The sequence below is a fragment of the Adiantum capillus-veneris genome, chromosome 26 (genome assembly GCF_014529385.1).
Source record: "Adiantum capillus-veneris isolate H3 chromosome 26, ASM1452938v2, whole genome shotgun sequence".
Classification (NCBI taxonomy): Eukaryota; Viridiplantae; Streptophyta; class Polypodiopsida; order Polypodiales; family Pteridaceae; genus Adiantum; species Adiantum capillus-veneris.
The window spans coordinates 112,751,903-112,767,854 of NC_140956.1; positions in this window are offsets into that span (position 1 = coordinate 112,751,903).

Here is a 15,952-nt window from a genome sequence, read left to right on the forward strand (position 1 = left end):
TTGTTGATTACAATCTTCAGTGCACTAGATCCCAACGATATAGCGCAGATTGTTGCAGATGAGTCTAGATTGCAATCATTATACAGTGAGATTGCGCGCAAAATTTTGTTGTTATATCTAGACAAAACAACCGAATCAATAATCTCATTACTGAGAAGTTGGGTGGGCAATTTGCCCAAGGTGGCTTCTGATTTGAAAGAGGAATGCCCTCAAGAAGTAGACAAGGGTAAAAGCTAGAGCATTGGAACGTGAGATGGAGAGCTGAAAAGGAGAGGTCAAGGCGAGCATCCCACATAGACACACAGTTTGATTGGCCTAAGCAAGAAAATGCGAATGGCTATCACCAGAGTTATGGGGAGCAGCCAAGTTGGAGAACCGTTTATTGAGGAGGCTGCCATTGAGGGAACATCGGGTTCTACTGCTTCTGCCAGCCACCTGGAGAGCACTATATACAATTCTGAATGTAGTATGACTTTGGGCATTCCAAATAAGTCCATTAAGAAGATCAAGAAACTTGGGTCAGGGGCTTATGGCACATGGTGGCAAGTTCAAATCAAAGGGATCAGTTTCCTTCCTGCAACGAATACTTATTGTGCCAAGGAGTTCAAAGGACAGGCCAAGCATCAGTGGAAAAGCTTTGCATCAGAAAGTGGAGTAGATCTCAACCATAGAGGGATTTTGAGGAGTATTGACCACTCTGTAACGTTGCCATGGTTTTTGATATTCCCCTACTTCAATGGGGGAACTTTAGGTGATCTTATGGAGACAGTGCCCCTTACACATGGCTCGTTCACGAAGCTTGTAGCGCATCAAGAGGGGAAAGGAAAGATTCCTGAAGACTTTAAATGGGAGCAGCCCTCTGAAGACAAGAAAACACGTATCAAGAGCCTGTGCAATCATGCTCGCTCGTTGATCCATGCCTTGGCGAAGGCATTGCGATTCGCACATGACGAGGGAGTGATCCACAATGATCTCCATCCATGGAACATCATGTTGGACTTTACCAAGGATCTCACTCCCCGTATTGGAATAATTGATTGGGGATTGTCTCTCCGTGTTGGATTAGAGACACAAAAGACCAACAATACCAATGAAAACTGGCAAAAGCTTCATCCTTGGAGAGCTCCTGAGTTACTAGATGGCAAGAGTTTATGCCCATGGACCAAGGCCACAGATGTGTACGCCATAGGATGGGTGATATGGCAATTTTGTGAGTTTTGTGGAGAGTTCTTTGACTACTACAGCACAGATTGGTTCAAACATAATGTTTCAGTGGAGGTACAAGCCATATCTAGGATTGTTGCGGAAGGTTGGGTGAGGAAAAAATCCACAGACAGAAAGACCTTGGCACTTTTGGACAAAGAATTAGAAAGATTTGAAGCCCAGCCAGAGCGATGCTTACGCCCTCCCTCTGAAATGAGTGTAGCCTTTTTTGATGGATATATGGTGTACTTTATGAAGCAGGGTTTTCTGAGACTTGTTACTTATAAAAGCACTTTTAAAAATTGGGTTTTATGTGCCATGGATGATGTATGAGTAATAAAAACACTTTGTTATATCTCAATAGACAACAAATTTTCTATGAGTTTTGTTTTTTCTCTTAAGTTTCAAGCAATAAGCCACGTGGAGTCACTGATTGTCATTCATTGATTTAAAAAATGGTGGTTACTCTTATATCAATTGATTGTCGTAAGATGGTGGTTATTCTAATATCAATTGATTGTCGTAAAATGGTGGTTACTCTTATAGCAATTGATTATCATTAAGTTTGTATTCCGTAATTGAAGTATAGTGTTTAATGAGGATATGGATAATGATAATCAAAGGGCTAAGCGCGCTTTTGAGCGTCTCAGATCCATGTGTCAAGGCAGTGGAGTGAACGACACCGCTCGAATTGCTGCTCGTTGCTCCCAGTGGGCCAACCCAATGGGTACACAATGGAAAGAGGTGAACACTAGGATTGACCAAGAAATGGTGAAATCCATATGGCCAGGCGTTGCAGATGACAACATCAAGAAAGGCCGACTCAAGCTATCACAATGCATTAATGCAGACATACGAGACAATGGAAAGAACATATATCTCGATGCTATGGGTCATCCTATGCATCATATGGATTGTCCATTGTGGTTTGCCAAGATGTTATACATGCATTATGTCTTGGGTGAAGCAGTGGACTTTAGCTCAAGGACACCTCACATGACGGTTGAGGACATTCGCAGTACTGCAATCACCGTCACACGGAAAGAGATGTCATTGGCACTAGAAGGTGCATCAATGGAAGTGCACCAAGTTAAGGAGGAGCTTCAAACTCACCTCAGGCAAGCATCACAAGCTACAGAAGGCTCTCACATAGAAGAAACCCTAAATAGAGACTTGCAAAGGGAGGTGAAGGTGCTATCTCGCCACGTAAAAATTGATTGAGCACCCAACATCTATTGAGGCCCCTCCAGCTTCTAGTGAGCACGGTGGTCCTTGCCCCATATGTAGATCATTCTTTCATGAGTGGTGTGGTCACTTCAGCTTGCCATGCGGACATATGTATCATATATCATGCTTGATGCAAAGCATGATGCATAACTTTCATTGTGCTATATGTGAGTATGAGATATCCAGAAAGCTATATGCAATGTTCAAAATGTATGAAGACTATAATAAGCTTAAAGGTCAGCGTGAACAGGAGAATGAAGATATTCTCACAAATATTTCACTAACACTTGGATAGTTTTTGTAACATTTGAAAACATTTACTCATTGTCTTGCGAGAATTTATTAGTGAATTGTGAATTGTCTTCACTTCAACTTCAATTATGATATGTGATAATGCAACAATTTGTTAGGGCTTTGTATATTATGAAGCTTTAATAGTGATTTGTGGCCTTGTAAAGGTTTTTAAGGGCTTCGTTTATTATTAAGAAAATATCTAAACCTTAAACTAAATATTAAAAAAAAGCTTATAACATAAACAGTTTCTGAACTTAACCAGAAGTCACTCAATGGATTTGATAATCTATTAATTAAACCACCGTCGCTTGCTGCGACGGGTCAAAGTTGGTTCAATTTCCAAATTCTCTTCAATCTCTTCTAAAGTACATGTAGTTTCTACTTCATGAGATTCCCCTTGCAGCTCACTGTCTTCGTCCACCTCATCATTGGTTACATCATAAGTCCAGCGCGGCATCTCCTCTTTGTAGTTCTCAGCTTGCACTCTTGCCAATAGCCGATGGTTGCAGTACATATACACCAATTTTTCAGCTCTTGAATTTAGAAGGCGGTTTCTGATGGTGGAATGTACATATTTATATGTACTCCAGTTTCTCTCAGAACTTGAATTGGATGCACATTAGGCTAGGATTCTAACAGCTAGGCGTTTAAGGGAGGGTGCACTACCACCATTCATCATCCACCACTTCCACGCTGGTTGCTCCGTGGCAAGTTTCTGCACAAATTCTGTACCAAACTTACCCTCTTTGAGTTTAAACTTCGTAAGATCAATAATAGCTAATGCATGCTCATCATGATCATCATAAAACCTGCCTATCACATCATAAAAATCTTCCAGCACCTCCTCATCAAGTTTGTCTATTTCCATTGCCCAATACTCTGGATCCAATAAGAAAGCTACGCTGTGTAGTGGACTATGTGCTCCAACCCATCGACCATGCACATACTTTCTCAAAATTTCTCTCCTCTTTTGAGTGAATGGTGTCTTCCAAGGCTTCACAATTGGCTCCTGGGGCTCCTTTGGATTTTCAAGGCTTTCTTGAACAGTCCACCAAGCCATCCACACCTTACCTATGTTAGGCAAGGCAGAATCCAGTTGGCGTAATGCGAGCATAATTGGCATCATGACATTGTGCACATCCACCACATCATCCCAGAAGTGGAGATCAACTAGTAGATCTCTGATCACCCCTATTTTGCTTTTTATCTTCTCCCTTTGACCAGCCTCCCATTCTGAAAAAGTGGCACAAACAAATGTCTCCATCACAGCATTCTTATTTTTTATTAGTGATTCTAGCGTATAGTAGTTAGTTGGTGCAAAATCTAGTTTCGCACGGCAGTTTTAACATAATAGACATCCTCTGACGCTCTGACGCTCTGACGCTCTGACCTTTAACATGTCAAGAACCCTCTGACGCTTCAAAACAAAATTGACTATTAAGCGAGCATTGTCTACTATCTATTTGAACCACTCCGTGTCCTCCCTCTTGTACCAATCTTGCAATACCAAGTTCAATCTGTGTGTACTGCAACCAGCACTATATAGGTGAGAGAAGCGACTTTCGAGTATTCTACCTGTAGCCCTGCAATTTTTGGCATTGTCCATGATTACTTGGACAACATTTTCTTTTCTAAGTTTTTCAACTGCGTCGCCAATGATGTCAGCTATAAAACTGCCAGACTTTATTTGACCAGATCTATCCACAGCTTTGATAAAAACATTCACCACGAGGACATACAAGCATGATGTTGATCAATGGCCGCCTTTGAACATTGGACCAACCATCACTAACTATGGTGTATCCAGATTGTTCTGTTTCATTTAATATTACCCTTTGAATATCCTGCTGTGTGCTTGTGTAACATTTATCCAACAGTTGGTTTCTCATATGGTGATATGTTGGAGGGGTAAATCCGGTACCATACTCCCCAATGCGTTTCCAAGCTGACTTCTATGCATCACGGGTGACAATGGCCAATGATCCCCCAGTGAAATAGACGGCTTTAGCTAGTGCAAGTTGTGCTTGTTCTAAGGCAAGTGTTTTGAAGCTCATTTGTAAGCTAACGTGTCTACTTTTTGACGATCCTACCTGAAAGTCAGGAGATCCATGGTTTGGAGGTGTACTTCCATCGATATGAGAAGTTGGTTCCCTACTTTGAGTGCTTCCATTGGTGGGCGTTACACCCAATGATCCCTCATACTGGTTTGATCTTATCGATACGGGGGTGTGATGGTCGAATGTAGAGAGTTTTGATCTTTTTCTCGTGGAAATTAGCTTACCAATTAAAGCTTATAAGCGTATAGGTGCTTCTTCTGCACCTAAGCCCTTGCACTTTCCTCCTTGGATTCTGGTATTGCCACCTAGAAAATGATCCCTTATTCTTGGTGCCCCTCCAGATTTCTCTTCGCCACAAAAATTACATTTCCAATCTTGATACTTATTTAAATTTGTGGCAAAATTCGACTCGGGTCCTGGACTTTTTCCACCTGCCTTTCGCTTGCCCTGCGAAGTGGTGCCCTGCGAAGCAGAACCTGGCATTGAGGTAGGAGGTCTCCTCAAGGAAGCCAGGCTTGAGACTGAAGGAGTACGAGCGGAAGTGAGACGCGAGAGAGAGTGCGAGAAGAAGAGCACGAGGATATGGTGAACTCGCTCTACTGTAATGTGTAGAGCATAGTGAGTTCTTATTAGTTTTTTACAAAAGAATATGTGTACAAACCTGGCGGCCCGCCCACTTACCTGGGCGACCACATTGGGCTTTATACCCCAACAACCTCCCACTTAAAGTCCAATGTGGTACTTTAAGTGTGAGAGAAGCTACTATACAAGCTAATATACAAGAGATGTAGAGAAGTGATGTGCTACCCTACACCTAACTGCTTGAGAAAATGCGCAAAGCTCTCTGAGGAAAGTCTTTTTGTAAGTAGATCAGCAGGATTTTCTGTGGTGTGAACTTTGACAAGCTGAAGTTGCTTATCCTCGAGCATTTCCCTGATGAAATGATACTTCACATCCACATGCTTTGTCTTTGAGTGATAAACTGGATTGCGAGCCAATTGTATAGCACTTTGACTATCACAATATAACACAGGCATCTCTTCTTTGATTCCCAAATCTGTTACTAGTCGATTAAGCCAAATTGATTCTTTGCATGCCTCTGATGCTGCAACATATTCAGCCTCTGTAGTAGATTGAGTAACACAATCTTGTAATCTAGAACGCCATGATACTGCTCCACCAGCCAATGTAAAGACATACCCTGACGTAGACCTTCGGTTGTCTAAGTCACCTACATAATTTGATTCTGTTAAACCCTTTACACTTAGCTCCTGACTCCCATAGCATATACGCATACTCTTTGTAGCTTTCAGGTATCTCAATATTCCTTTCACTGCCTCCCAATGTTTCTTGCCTGGGTTTGACATGTATCGACTTACTACTCCCACTGCAAATGCAATGTCTGGGCGAGTAGCAATCATTGCATACATCAAACTACCCACTGCAGATGCATATGGAATCTTATCCATTTCAGCCTGTTCTTCCTCAGACACAGGACAATCTTGTTTGCTAAGTTTCACATATGGTGGCAATGGAACACTCAATGCCTTTCCCTTCTCCATATTGAAACGTTGCAAAACCTTGTCAATATACTCTGTTTGAGATAACCAAATCAACTTCCTTGATCTGTCTCTCTCAATACGCATACCAAGTATATGACTTGCCTTACCCATGTCTTTCATGTTAAACGATTTTGCCATCTTTGACTTCAAAGCTGAAATTTCTTCCAAGTGCTTGCCAGCAATCAACATGTCATCCACATACAAAATAAGGATCAGCCAACTGCCATCCTTAGCCTTCTTTGTATATAGACAGTGATCGAACTCACTACGTTTGTAGCCTTGAGAAAGCATAAACTTGTGGAATTTATGGTACCATGCCCTCGGTGATTGTTTTAAGCCATAAATACTCTTTAACAACTGGCATACCCAATCTTCCTTGCCGTTCTCAACAAACCCTTCTGGCTGCTGCATGTAAATTTCCACATCTAAATCACCATGCAAGAACGCTGTCTTGACATCCCTTTGGTGCAACACCAAATCTAATATGGAAACCAATGCAAGAAAGCTTCTCAATGTAGTCATCTTGACCACCGGAGAGAAGACTTCATCAAATTCAATGTCTTGTTCTTGCTTAAAGCCCTTAACAACAAGCCTTGCTTTGTACTTTGGCTGACTATCATGAGCGGTGATCTTATACCTGTAAACCCATTTACAAGGTAGAGCCTTTTTGCCCTGTGGTAATTTAACTAGCTTCCATGTCTTGTTTTTATGCAGAGCTGTCATCTCTGACTGCATGGCCAATTGCCAATTCCTGGAGTCCTTCATTTTCACTGCTTGCTTGTAACATGAAGGCTCATTGCAATCAGTCAACATGACATAGTTCATAGATGGAACAAACCTATCAGGAGGTCGCATGACACGTCCAGATCTACGCACAATAGGTGGCTCAGGCTCCAGCCACAACCTGTGGTTCAGATCTATCCTGTCCTTGCTCCTCTTGAGCCCTGACATTTTGTCTTGCACGTGCAGGTCCATCTTCTTGGAAGACAACTCTTCTAATCTCCTCAACCCTCTCTGGTTTAGAATGATATTTGGATTCATTAAAGTGAACATCATTGCTGCGGACAACCTTTCTGGATTCGGGATCCCAAAGTCTGTACCCCATCTCACCAGAATTACCATAGCCTAGAAAGATGCACTTTCTACTCTTTGGCTCAAGTTTGTTCCTGAATTCCTTTGGAACGTGAGTATATGCCTCACAGCCAAAGACTCTGAGATGCTTGTATGAGGGCATTTTGCTTGACCATACCATCTCTGGCACTGAATCCTTCTACAAAACCTTGCTAGGAGATCTATTTACAAGATGAACAACTGTTGATACAGCTTCAACCCAAAACCCATTTGGCAGCTTGCATTAGACAACATACTTCTGACCTTCTCTTGTATGGTCCTATTCATCCTCTTAGCAACACCATTTTGAGGAGGATTGTAAGGAGCAGTAAGTTCACCTTTTATACCTTTTGACTCACAAAAGTCCTGAAAGGCCTTTGAAACATACTCTCCACCATTGTCAGTGCGGAAGCATTTAAGCTTCTTGCCACTCTGATTCTCCACAAGTGTCACAAACGTTTTGAAAACACTAAACGCTTCATCCTTGTGCTTGAGAAAGTAAACCCATACTTTCCTCGAGTAATCATCTATAAATGTCATAAAGTAAGAAGCTCCCCCTAGAGATAGGTTAGGCATAGGTCCACACAAATCACTATGAACAAGTGCCAACTGTGTATCTCTTCTACTGCTTCTATGCTTATGTGGCTGCTGTGTTTGCTTACCATATAGACAATGTTCATAGAATTCAAAATCATTAAATGAAAAGCCAGGCAAATAACCAGAACGAGACAAGATTTCCATTCCCTTCTTGGACATATGTCCTAACCGGCTATGCCACAAAGAAACGTTCGGCTGCTCGGTTACATTGATTACATTTTTAGAGACATTTGATACATAAATCATGTAAAGTCCTCCAGACTTTACTCCATGTGCTACTGTCAGAGAACCCTTGGATATCTTCCACATGTTCTGTCCAAAAGTGGTGACGTAGCCAGCATCATCAAGTAAACCTGTGCTGATCAAGCTCTTTGTAGTTGCGGGAACACGTCTCACATTCTTCAGCGTGAAAGAAGAGCCATTCTGAAACTTCAATTGAACATCTCCAACACCTAAGATCTCACATGTCTGCCCATTTCCTAGCCGAACATGATCTTTAGTGGTCACATAAGAGGTAAACCACTCCTTGTTTGGAGACACATGAAGTGATGCCCCTGAGTCTATAATCCAGTCACTCAATGCATTTCCATCAGATACTGTAAGAAGAGTTGAGTCCATTGTATTCTTCAAGAATTAGATGTCTCCTGACACTAGACTGTCATCCTCTGCAACAATGTTTGTCACATTTATTTCTTGAATCTTCACTGAGGACTTGTTCTTCTCACCATGGTCTTCAGCTTTCTCTTTGCCTTTTTCTGCTTTCCATTCTCTGCAGTCTCTTTTCATGTGACCCTTCTTGCCACAATGGTAGCATTCTATGTCACTCTTGCCTTTAGCAGTGCGGGACTTGCTACGAGACTGATTCCTCTTTCCACCTTTGTACTTTTCTTTGGTCCTTCCCCTGACAACTAAGGCTGTTCCTTTGCCTTTGTCCATTGTCTTTCTATTGGTTTCTTCAGTAAGCAGACTTCCTTCTACACCTGCTATGTTCAAACCATCTGGAGGTGTAGAATTACTCAAAGCTGTGCGAAAAGTGTCCCAACTTTCCGGCAATGTGATCAAGAGGAACATAGCTCTAACAGGTTCATCAAACTTGACACCTTGAGCTGACAACTGACTGTAGATTGTGTTGAATTCATTCAGATGATTGGACATAGGTGTCCCTTCTTTCATCTTCAAGTCAACAAGCTTCTTAAGCCAGTATACCTGTGAAGCTGCACTTTGCTTCTCATAAAGATCACTCAGCTTTAACCATGCTTGATAAGCCGACATCTCGTCTGCTACATTGAAGTAAACGCTTTCTGCCAAAGTCAGCATAATTGTAGAAAGTGCCAATTCATCCATTTCGCTCCATTCATCTTCGTCTATATCTTCTGGTTTTATCCCCTTGAGCTTTATAGGTTTTATCTGCTTCTTTTGTACCAGCACGTGCCAAATCTGCTTCTTCCACAATGGGAAATTGGTTCCATCCAGCTTCTTGATATTGTAAAGAGCAGTGTCCTGTGATCCAACCAGCCATAGCTACGCTTCACAGTAGTTCACTTTCCTGGGAAAAATTCGGCAGAGTTTTCCCTGTAAACTAACCTCTGAACCAATATCAACCTGTCAAATGAACCAAGAAAGCTTCAGATTCTGCATAAATTTCGGCAGAGTCTCCTTTGTAAAATGGCTCTGGTGTACTCAAAAACAGACCAAAAACAGCTCAAAAAACACTGTCTCTCTGACACTGTAAGCTGCGAGTAAACCTGTCTTGCACCTGTACTGTCTCTGACTGTCCTGTCACTGTCCTGTAAGCATAGACTGCGACAATGCCTCAATGGCAGTAAAGCAAAGATGCAATCCCAACTGTCTAACTCACAGTCAATACATCCTAGTTGCCTATCTAAGGGTGCTCGAGGGATCGCTCCAAGACCTGTATCACCGAAAGGATCTCAACATTCGAGAATCCCCCAGCTCAATAAAACCTCACTCGACCCTCAACAAAGGCTGCAGTAAATCTGACAGTACATAGACTTCCCATAAAGTCATACATCCACAAATTTCCCACTGTATGCTGTAACCGTTGCGGCGGTTGTTTGCTGCGTGACTCACAGCCAGCAAACCCTTAACAGACATACATCATCTCTCACAATATATCCCATGTGGAAGTACCTGCAATGTCAGGATGAAATCTAGAATATCAAGCAGCAAACACAAGCTACCTGATGAACTAGTGGATGTTGCCTACAGTCTGTGTGTAGATGCGCCCGTGTCGTATGTGACACGCCTCCAAGAACTGTGAGCCGTCCTTCGATGTGTAGACATCCACAAATCAACACTCTGGGAGTGTCGATATCCTCAACACCTGCAGTCGTAGGCCGAAAACCCCAAATTTGCAGAGTCGGATCACGTAGTCGAAAATGGCCTGCGCAGACCTTTGTCGAAGCCGAACAGTGACCGAGATGACCTCAGAATGAAATTCTGAGCACACCAAGCCCTTCGGGCTGCCCCATGAGATTTGGGGCTGTGTCTTCGCCTGTCGAATTTCACTCCAATCTGAGCTGGTGACTCTAGCCTCCTGCAGTGCTGCCCCGAGCCTCGATCTGAGCTCTGATACCAGTTGAAGGAGTACGAGCGGAAGTGAGACTCGAGAGAGAGTGCGAGAAGAAGAGCACGAGGATATGGTGAACTCGCTCTACTGTAATGTGTAGAGCATAGTGAGTTCTTATTCAGTTTTTACAAAAGAATATGTGTACATACCTGGCGGCCCGCCCAGTTACCTGGGCGACCACATTGGGCTTATACCCCAACAACGACACCAACATCACCGCTCACATTCCCGGTGGAAGACATAATTATTGGATGCCTGCAATACCAATAAACATAGCTCAGTATGCTATCTCTTTTTTCAAGTATTATTCAAACCAAACATTAGTGCTATAATCAATATCACACACAAGCGTAGTAGTGAAGCCTGAAGGGAATAAACCTCAATCTACTCAAACATGAGCAAGAAAATACAACGGTGAATCAAATATGTGATCAGTCCATCCCAAAAGTAGAGATATTGACCCAAAGATTCACCTTCCTACCCCTTTCATGAATCAGTCCAGTCCAAAAAAGAACTAATGACCCATGATTGGAGCTCTAATCGAAATAGCAAGCAAATACAGCGGTGAATCAAACATGTGATCAGTCCATCCCAAAAGTAGAGATATCGACCCAAAGATTCACCTTCCTACCTCCTTTCATGAATCAGTCCAGTCCAAAAAAGAACTAATGACCCATGATAGAAGTTCTAATCAATATAGCAATCAATTTAGCAAATTTAACGGTGAACCAAACATGAGATTAGTCCATCACAAATGTAGAGATACCGACCCAAAGATTCACCTTTCTACCTCCTTTCAAGAATCAGTTCAGTCCAAAAAAGAACTAATGATCCATGATCAGAGTTTCATTAAGTTTTAATTTTTTTTAAAGACTATTCATTTTTTTACCTTTAGTTTTTCTTCTAAATTTTAAAGAATGACCAAATTTAGAGGAAGCGGTGATGTGATGTGATGTCTACTACAGGGTTATATAGAGCCGCCAAATATGGAGGGGGTACATGACGGGGCCGGCGGGATTCTTGCTTTGCCCGCCGGGCCCGCCGGGGTTTATAATATGCCCGCCGAGGTTTGTGGTTGCCCTGCCAGTTTTACGTTTTCTACCGGTTTTCGTAAGTCGTGACATTAGATATGTTATTAACATGAAAAAAATAGTGATAATAACAACAATAATTAACATTTAACAAAATGCGTCATCGCGTAATTAAAATCCCTGGAAAACAATGATGTGTAAGTGTCTTGGTGTTTTTTAAGTTCTTGATAGCTTGTCTCTGGGTGTTGTCATCAATTCAGCCATAAATTCCATATACTGTAAGAGGGCAACAGGGTGGAGAGGACTCCCCTGGCCTTAAGACAGTGATTGGGGTGGCTTTTCTTGTGATGTGTTGTGGTGTAATTTACTCAAGCTATGTTGAACAAATACTAATCTCACTTTGATTGGTCGTGACAGATTTGTAAGAAGGTATTAATGCAACAAGAATCCCCTCCCCCTTCTCTCTCTTTCTTACATTTATAATTGTGTTTGCTTGATCACGGCCGATACATTTCAAAGCAGCCCGAGCACTCTCTCTCTCTCTCTCTCTCTCTCTCTCTCTCTCTCTCTCTCTCTCTCTCTCTCTCTCTCTATCTATCTACGCGTCCTAGTTTGCATCCAAAACTAGGTGGTGCCCCAAAATTTGTGTAGGGTTAGGTTGCGGGTTTGTGTGTGTGTTTGTTGTTTTTTCCAACCCCAACCCAATGGAGCATCACGGGGACCTAGAAGGGTGCTTAGAGGCCACTCTTCTTGTTGCCCGGACCGCCCCGGACCCGCCTCAATAGATCACGCAAAAGGTGGTTTGATAAAGAATGTCAAGTTGCTCAAACGTCCTTGATAAAGATTGATGCAACTATGGACAAAGATAACTATCAAAGTCATTTGCATACATAAAAGGCATTGATTCAAAAGAAGAGAAGAAGATAGGAAGTAAAGTAACAACTTTTGCAAGTCCAAGAAAAGGCACATGCATTTGGAGAAACTTGAGGGGCAAGCAGGTTGAGAATTTGGGTAACTTGAGTCTTGTGGATATCTATACTCATTGTAGGCAATCATATGAGCAAGCAAATGCTGAAAAAATGCCATTTTATGGTCCACTCCCATGTATGCCCTCTTTTTTACTATTGAGGATGTATACGGTGGGCTTGAAAAGTTGGCCACTAGCAATGCGGGAGATCTTCAAGGTATCAATCTGGAGGTGATAAAATGGACGGGAGATTTTACCCATGAATTGATGTGTGATATGTTCAACCTTGCACTTCAACATGGTATGCCTTATTATTGGAGTACTAATTGGGTTAAGCTTTTGTATAAAGGAGGGGATGTAAAGAATGTAAACAAGTACCGAACTATAATGATTAGGTCTCTTATGGAAAAGTTGTTTGGGTACATAATGGAGATGAAATTGAGTGATTGGACTGAAGATAATGACAAGCGTGCAAAGGGACAAACGAATTTTTGTCGATGCCATAGCACCATTTATCATCTTGTCACTCTTCGTATTCTCATGGAGGAAAGTCGGTTGGTGGACTTTAAGAAAGCCTTTGATATGATTCCATGTAACAATTTGTGGAGAAGGATGGAAGAACTCCAAGTGCCAAGTGAGTTTATGCTTGCGGTTTCTTGAATCTATGAGAAGGTGATTTGTCAATTGCGCATGGGAAGAGAAATGTCAAAAACAATTGTAAGCACTATTGGGATTAAACAAGGATGTCCGTTGTTACCAACTCTCTTTGGTCTATGCATCGATCAATTGGAACAAATGGTACTTGACTTTATGCAAGAAGAAGGCATTGAAGAGGTCACTATTTGCAAGGTGGTAATCATGCTTTTGTTGTATGCAGATGATGTAGTGCTTCTAGCACACACTTTAGAAAATTCACAAAAGCTCATGGTTGTCCTTGAGAACTTTTTCTTGGATAGTGGGCTGATTGTGAATGAATCCAAAACAAAGGTTATACTTGTGAAAACCAACCATAATGAGAAGCCATGCATTGTGTACAACAATGAGACACTTGAAGTTGTTGAGTGCTTTAAGTACCTTGGCCTTGAGGTTCTGTTCAATCACAAGTGGCATGAATGTGGTATGCATCATTTGGAAGGGGGAAAAAGAGCATATTATGCATTTGAGAACATGTGTAACGTGGGAAACATAAAGTGTTGGGTTCTCAAGAAGTATCTTTTTGATGCATTGGTGACACCGGTTCTTCTTTATGGAGTTGAAGTGTGGGGCGGGAGCATCTCAAAGTCTACTTGGAAAAACTTTGAGAATGTCCAAAAGCGTTTTCTTACAAACTTTCTCCAAGTTAAGACACAAATACCATATATGCTCCTACTTCTTGAGTTGGGATCTCTTTCAATTGAGGTTATGGGCATGGAAAGGGTTGTGGAGTACATGATAAAGATGCAATCAAATCCCTCACATCAACTTCCTACAATTGCATGGGAAGCCAGCAAAAAAGTTCAAAAGACACATAATAGCAAGATCTTGAGCAGAGGATGGATACAAGACATAAAGAGGTGGTTTGGGAGATGGGATGCATTATAATTTCTACATGGTGCTTCAATTGACTCCAAAGTGAATGAAGCCTTTCTACAACGCCAGTGTATTAATGCTTGGAAGAAATCTGGTGGGTCACGCTTCATACATTACACCTACAAGTTTGAGAGTCTAAGTACCACAATCTACTAGAGTGCTCAACGTTTGGTCACATTAGAACTTGCTTCTCTCACATTTTCAATCATATCTTAGACCTACACACTTTTCTCTCCCAGCCACAGTGTGGGCTTTCCATTGCGACTCTCATCACGACAATTTTGGAGCATCAAGAGTCACTCATCACAACCATACACATACTACATCACATGTAACTTTGGTCCCATAGGTTATATTTGACCTTTGAGGACAATAATAAAATCTAATTATCTCTCTCTCTCTCTCTCTCTCTCTCTCTCTATCTATCTCTATCTCTTTCTCTCTCTCTCTCTTTTCCTCTACCTATGTCTCTCTTTCTCTATCGGTATCTCTCTCTATATCTCTGTTTCTCTCTCTCTCCATCTATCTCTCTCTTTATCTCCCTCTTTTCCTCTCTCTCTCTCTCTCTCTCTCTCTCTCTCTCTCGCTCTCTCGTTGTGGAGAATGACCACCTCAAGAAGGTTCTTGAAATGAAAACAACACGCTTGATGCATCTTGATAATGGAGTTCAAGAATGTAAACGCTCTCTTGTTGACATGAATGTATTGAAAGAGCGCTTGAGCAAAGTTGAGAGTGATCATGTATTGAAAGAGGAAACGATAGATACAATACGACATGATGTATGTGAGATGAGAAATGCATCCAAATCATGGGCTGATATATGCAAGGATACTGTGGTTTCTACATCTCCTATCACACAAGCCGTTGTCCAAGCAAAGAATGTGGACATTGAAGAATTGCAAGAACAAAAAAAACTCTCAAAGAACATCGTCATTTGTGGAATCAAGGAGGAAAGCATGGAAACACCTCAATCTCTTGCGGTTGCTATTGAAGAGTTTTTTGCTACCCACTTTGGCATGTCAGGAATCATGGCTTATGGCGCACATCGAGTTGGAAAACAAGGAGTCCCTCGCTCGGGAGAAAGACCTATTGTATGTACCATGGTTGTTGAGGTAAAGAGAAAGATCATCCTTGACAATGGTTGGATCTACCTCAAAGGAACGGGTTGTAATGTATATGAGGATCGCACTCTTATGCAACAAAATGTACATCGCAAAGCATATGAGGAAAGAATCAAGAAGGTTAAGGTATCATCTCAAGAAGAAAAGCCACTTGAGGAGGATGCAAGTCCACCCAACAAATAGGGACACATGATCTATGAGACCAACTCACGCTTGCGAATAAGCTTTTGTAATTGTAACGGGTATCCATGGAATGCTGGAATTAGCATTGATGAGCTTACCAGTGACTCCGATATGATACTTCTTGTTGAAACATGGGAGCATGATGTGCAACGAATTCTTGGATTTGACAAATACGATGTGCATTCTTTGATGTGGGCCAAAAATGCAAAGCAACGAAGAGGCCAAGGAGGCGTAGCATGTATGACCAAAAAGGGTTTGAAAGATGTTTCCATTGTCAAAGAAGATAAGTATAAACGCTACTTATGGCTGAAAATTAGCCCACCAAATGGTCAAGTCATGTTTGTGGCTGGTTGCTACATTCCTCACTATGACTCCAACTTTTATGCTCGCTTGAATATGGATAGAGATCAGCCCTTTGTTGAACTAGAGGAAGACATTGCT